The sequence below is a fragment of the Pan troglodytes genome, chromosome 11 (assembly GCF_028858775.2).
Source record: "Pan troglodytes isolate AG18354 chromosome 11, NHGRI_mPanTro3-v2.0_pri, whole genome shotgun sequence".
Lineage (NCBI taxonomy): Eukaryota > Metazoa > Chordata > Mammalia > Primates > Hominidae > Pan > Pan troglodytes.
The window spans coordinates 14,446,867-14,453,501 of NC_072409.2; the positions used below are offsets into that span (position 1 = coordinate 14,446,867).

A 6,635-nucleotide genomic window follows, 5' to 3' on the forward strand; every position below is an offset into this window, starting at 1 on the left:
TACACATGTTTATCTCTGTTGGCAATAACACAGCCAGCACGAATTTTATCTCTGTTGGCAAAATCACAGCCAGCACCACTGTAGAGCTAGGGTCTTACACATGCGCATCAGGTGTAAGTGTCTAGAGCTGGAAAGAAGGATGCAACTGCCAAATGGTAAATTGCACGTTATACCTGCACTTGCGTGCTCAGGCGATTCTACTTAAATCACTGCAAGTGCTCCTACGAGGTCGTTTTGCATATTTGAAAAAACTTGAAGTTACAATCATATGTGTATATTCTGCATGTGTACAGATGCCCCAACGCGAGGGAAGGACCACTAAACCCAAAGACGCGCGTGCCCCTGTGTTCACACAGACGTGTGCTTCGGCGCCTGCACACGGCCGGCGCGCAGGCATGCGGACGCCTACACGAATACATAGGCATGTTTTATTGACGCATCTGGGGCACTTTCTTTCAAAGAAAGTAAGGAATGAAAATCCAATCTGAGAGTCACCAGGGTTCATCTGGAGGTCGCCCAAGGGGTAGAAAAAATTTGTAATGACGCTAGAGTGTTTGTCCTTGGTGCAACTCCACTCCCGGGAGGGCTGGATACAATACGTTTGGAAAGCTCGAGGGGCTGCCTTAGGATCTGGGGGCGGGGGGTGGGGTACTCAGCAACTCTTGCCGCGGGCTGCTCAAGAAACGTGGAAACACACCCTGCGACTTTCCACTCCCCCATACATATAGGCACGCGATTCCGTCGCCACCTCTCGGACCAGCAGCCCACGTCCAACGCTGGGCCGACCCCAGATACACAGGCAGTCGGGATTCCCGCCCGGTGCGCTTGTCTATTCATCCCTCTGCGTCAGGCTGGGACGCGCTCCGTCTGTAAAAGGCTCAAACGCATCTCCCGCCGCGGGGCGGGATCTAGGGGCCCAGGCCCCGGGGTCCAGAGGCGGGTAACTTTGCTAATCTCCCCCAGCGGCGGGGAATGTCGCGCAACCGCTGAGCCCTGTCCGCCGAGACTAAACAAGCAGAGGAACAGGCTGTAAACACACATCCTGACACGTGAGTGACATTTACGCGGTGCGAGAAGCTGCAGCCAAGGGAAAGGCAAGGGGTGGGGGGAGCGGGCACCTACAGGTACGGAACCTTCGCAGGCGCCGGAAACGGCGGCCCCTCGACCTCCCCCTCCCCCCGAAAGTGGCAACGAATCCCTAAGTCCCCCGAACCTGCCTTTTGTGGGAGGTGACAGGTGAACGGAATTCAGGTCTGGCCACTCTCGCCGCTGCCTACCTCCCCACCATCTGCTTCCTCGCAGACAAGCAGACCCGGCGCATAATGAGGTAGCAGCCTCCAGCCGGCCACCGTGACTAACTCAGAACAAAAGCGCTCCCTCCACGCCTCCTCCAACAAAGGGGCCACCAGCCCCGGCGCTCCCCGAAGGCTGCGGGGCTCCCGGCTGCCGGCTGCGGAGCTGCCGCGCGCAAACTTCCCGGGGCTCCCGGGGCTGCCGGCGCCACGGAGCCGGGGCCGCGGAGGGAGGAAGCGCAAGCCGCCCGGAGAAAGTGAGGCCAGACCCGGCGGGGGAGAGGGGAGGGAGCCGGGCGGCCGCGGAAGGAGGGTGATTGATCAGTGCGCGGTGCCCGGCGCTCTGTCCCGTTATTAGAGGCGGCCAAAGCAGGGCCACGCAATAACCTCAGAATCGCCAACTAATTGACGCTGCAGGCAACTACTTCATTGTGCGCGCTGGTTTTATGTCTTCATAGCCGGTGATTGACAAGGTGTAATTAGTCATCTCACTCGGTGATAAACATGGGCACCCTCCTCCCGCGGCATCAGGCCGTGTGTACCAGCAGAGGAAGCGATAGTTGACGCTGATATACCATTAAATCAAAATGAAGACGTTCAGAAGTGTGTGTTTGCTGTGACGCTGTGATGGTTTATTTCTCAAATACGGCACCAACAGATTTACTTGATTTGCAAGTTAACTACAACATTAACTGGTTTTATTTATTTTGCCTCTTCCTTCCTCTTCCTAGGCAGGGATGTTGCTCTTGGAGAATGTGAAGACAGTTTGCTTCTTGACAAGCGAGCGAACGGGCGCCCAGATTTTTGCAGCCTTTCCGAGTCTCCCCCGAGGGAGAGGCGGCAGAGAAAACGCCGGATTTGAGAGCCACCAGGGAAGGATCCGCGCAGGGGAGCCGCCCTCCTTGGCCCCAGACCCGCCTGCCTGGGGCCCCCTTTGCTCACTGTCAATGTATGGTCTGAAGCTCTGAGGATGGTGCTGGGGACTGGGGTCGGGGGAAGCCTCTTGAATAATAACTGCAAAGAAGAAAGAGGCGAGAACGTCTCCCTAACCTTGAAGCAGAAAAGACTGTGTTCTTAAAGCTGTTGGCTGCAGTCACAGGGCCAGTTGCCCGCCTCTGTTCCCTGAGTAAAGTGTAACATCTTCTGTCCTCCTGGCTTGCTTGCACCATTCAGCAAATTATACTCCTTCCTTACCAAAGTGGGAATGCTCAGGAAAGAGTGTGTGTGTGTGTGTGTGTGTGTGTGTCCCCTCTGCACTGAGGCTGCTGTTAGAGATGTTACCGATTTAAACCTTCCAGAATCCTGGAGGTTACATTTTGTAAAGGGAGGGGACACTCCTGGACTGTCACAATCCCAATTCTGGTTAGAGTGACAGGGACTGAACAAAGCCACCAACATGCAAAAGTCCATCTCCAGAGTATCATGCATGCCCCCAGGAAACCCCCAGTGGGATATGCTTCCTGCACTTTCCCCTTCTCTCTAACCTCTGTCTCCTGTTTGTAAGGCAGAGGAAGGGTGATTCCTTGCCACTGCACAGGAATGCAGGGTTAGGGTTATCTCCAAGAAAGGGTGGGGTGAGGCTGAGTCACAGGGAGAGCAGAAAAGCTCTGTATCTTCAATGAGGACCCACACACACACACCTTTCCCAGGCTTGTGGGCCTCATTCAGCAAAGCAGGGAGTGTTTTATATTGATGCGAGAGGCTGTCAGTCAGCAGTAAATCAGTTCAGGCATAGCTATCTCTTTCTTTACGAAATCAGCTCATTGCCTTGGTCACACTACACAGAAAATCTGCTTATCACCGCTATCGACAATAAAAATTAGTGGAGCCTTAGTTGTTTCCGAAGAGGAACCCCGTGTCTGTGACATTAGAATAGATAAGTGGCTTGGCCTGTTGCAAGCAGAGAGAAGCCCAATTCCTCCTCCTCTTCTCCCTGCAGCGATCTGAACAATTCTGAAACCGCCTCCCTGGGCGTCAGCTGAGCAGGTTGGGGAACTAACCAGGGCTCTCTCTCTAGGGCCCTGTTAAATGCACTGAACTTAAAATGAAACACGAAGTGTGAATTTCAGGTTTGAACATGATGCATCAGGAAACGTGGAGGTTGGCAGCCCTTTTCCTCCCTCCTGCTTTTCAGTAGCAGGTATTAATATTGTATTAAATGTTATGAGAAAGTAAAGGCTGCGGAGAGGAATGTGCTCAGATGCAATTTTGTCAAGGTTTTTATCTGTGATTATGATTCCAGATGTAGAAACTCCCGGAGGAGGGAAATGAGGGGCTGCTGGCATGTGACATGTGTTTTAAGGTGTTTGGCAGTGTTTCTCAAAGTGGTGACAAAATGTTCAATTTTATTACAGGGAATTGGTAAAAGAAATATGAATACTAGGTCAGAGATTGTTCACCTCAGCAAAAGGATTTACCATTATTGATTAGGGTGCGGAAAGTATGTATCTAGGTCCTGCTTAAATCACATTGTCAACAATATAAATCTGTCAGATCAGATTTTTCTTAAAGAACAATTGTAACAAAATACACTATAGCTAATTACATCCCCTCACGGCTAATTTCCACGCAATGATGTAAATTTCCCTGGAAGCAAAACCAAAAAAAGTAAATGTTGCAAAAAGATGCCATTTTTTCCCCAACTGGTATAACTACAGTCATTTATTGACAATCATTTCTTTTTAATCTAGCCCAGAATGATATCCAGTACTAGTAGGGCCATTTTGCTAACCTGGTTGCTCTGCCAGCCTTTCGGGTTGAAGCACAAAAAAAACCAGCAACAAATTTCCTCACATAGGAAACCACATTTTACTTAAAGGAGAATCCAAAAGATTTTGTATGGAAAAAGTGGGGATGGGGGAAGAGGAGGAAGCAGATGAACCCTTGACTGGCTGACAACTCATATTTCCATGCACTTGAGACTAAAAATTTTTCCTATCACAGCCTTCTTCATTCAAAGGCATCTCTGCCATCCTTCTCTGACAGCAGGACACCTCTAAACTCCATTTCTAAGCACAGGTTTCCCCATAAAGCTTTTATGAGCTTCCCATACACTAACACCAATCGACTAGAGTGCCCAGCCAGCACTGATTGGAGTTGGGTTTGGTAAACATTTCTACATAACAAAAAAGGAGTTTTTAGCTAAAGATGCTGGACTTGGCTCCTCCTTGGGTTCTCAATCAGAGGACGAGGGTCTCTACCCACTTGCTGGAGCCACGCTTTACAGATCACCCCATGTCTAGCACACCCATTCAGCCCCAGCCTCTCTTTAGTCCAGGCTAAAGAATGTTGATTTGAGCTTCCCAGCCACTGGCACTATTTTACCATCACAAAGCATACTAGGCTCCCAGCACAAAGTGCAACTTCCTAGGAAGTAAGACAATTCCTCTCCTAGAAGATGATGTAGGATGTGTTAGTTTTCCAAGGGGAACACTGAGGTTGCAGGGGAGGAAAAATGCCCAGTGTGACCACCATCTCTCCCCCTACACTTTCAACAGGACCCCTCCCATACCCGAGTCCAACTTTCCACTGGTTTGATTAGCAAATCTCTACTGCTTTTGGGAAGTTGGCATTGTCTCTTTAGGTGAGGAATGAGTCATTTCCCACATATGCTTCAGCTGAAGCCCAGTCCCTTGGCACCCCTCCCCAACATTTTTATTCTTCCATTAATTAAAACAACTAATGTCCCATTGATTATCTTTGCATGAATGAAAATCATTACAAGCCCTTGCAGGTATATGAGAAATTCTGTTTGCTTAAGTATTCACACTTTGATTTCCTATAGGCTAATTTTCTCAAGCATAAAGAAATTCAAACAAAACAAAACAAAAACAAAAACAAAATCTCCTGGCACTTTGCAATAAAATATGAATGCTAGTTGTAAAGAGCTTGTGCCGATCTCTTGCAGGAAGAAATGTTCAGATGGCCCTGTTTTAGTGCTGAGTTTTACTATCTGGTAATGGATTCTAGACAGTGAAGGCAAACATTGATAGGTCATCAGACTCAGGTTTTGAATTTCTGTTTGTGTTGGGTGAGATGAGCTCACCCAAATTTACTTTTAAGCTACCATGTCAGCCCTTGAAAGTAAAAAGGCAGGGGACAATCGACACTATTTAGAATTTCCCAGCTACTTGGCCATTTCAGCTTGCATCTCCATTTCTGGGGGCTGCCATAATTAGAGCGATCTATTTTGCATTTACTTCTCTTTGCAAGCACTACATTATTCACTCTTTCCTGTGCTTATTAAACAGTGCCACCTGCACCAAATTCAACAAAGCTCTTCCATCAGTCGGGCCCAGCGAAGGATCCCAGACCATATATTATCATTAATTGAAGCTCAGTTGAATTGTTGACGATAGAGTCAACAGCAAAAGCAACACATTTTCTAGGAGCTGTTTATAAAAATATTTTAAACAAAAAAAATGCATTCTCCAAATCGTCATCTTTTACAAACTCATTTCATTCCTTCTGTACAGTAATTCAAGCAGCAATTAGCAAGTCTTTTAATTAATGAACTATTCCCTGTATGTCACCAAGGTGCCTGCAGCACAAATGTCCTCCTTCATAGGTACCAGCAGATGCAGTCGATAGTTTGTCCCCCAAAGCCTTAGAAGCTGACTACCTCGATAGCCCTAACACTAAAAAAAGGATGTGAAAAGCCAAAGGCAAGGCTGGAAAGCAGAGGACAATTTTCAGGAAAGTAACCATGGAGAGTATGAATCCAGAGAAAGGGAAAGACAGGAGAAAGGGAACCAGCAGCAGAGGGGAGAGGCAGAATATGAATGTCTAAAGACATCCATGGCTAAAGAAAGGCACAGAAAGTTTCTGGCAAAGGTGGGATCATCTCTGAGCTTCAGCTACGTTATAAAGGTACCTTACATCCTAATGCTGATGATTTACACATTTTTAAGAGCCTCAAACCTCACTGTGGCTTGTTCTTTTAAAAGCTTCCTGCTTTGTTCAAAATACTGCTTATCTTTGGTATTGTCAACAGCTCTGCTCTGGGAGAGATTAATTAAGTGATAGGTCAGACACAATGAGGTGAAAGGGCATGTCCACCCAATCAGGACTGATTCATCCGTTTCTAGGTGGATCAACTTTTTTGAGGGATGCCAATTTTGGTTCAATTTCCAGGGGGTTTTATCAATAGGGATGCCTCAGCTCCTCCGGTGAGGGGCACTTAGCTGGTAAAGACTGGTCTGCAGATAGAAAAATCAAAAATCTTCACTTTGTTTTTTTAAGATGTGGAAACAAAACATAACTATCAATTGTCTGTATGCTTAAGTTTTACCGATCTGGGAGAAGGCTGATTTCTTGAATCCTTTTACAAAATACAAAATAGCT

General features: G+C 47.7%; 1 long non-coding RNA gene across 1 annotated transcript; it reads left to right on the forward strand.

Moving 5' to 3' along the window:
* The first annotated feature begins 650 nt into the window (after window positions 1-650).
* On the forward strand, window positions 651-2,440 carry LOC134807629 (uncharacterized). The gene is made up of 2 exons (XR_010148569.1): window positions 651-1,049; window positions 2,024-2,440. It is a non-coding gene; the product is annotated as an uncharacterized LOC134807629 (long non-coding RNA).
* Window positions 2,441-6,635: the final 4,195 nt, after the last annotated feature.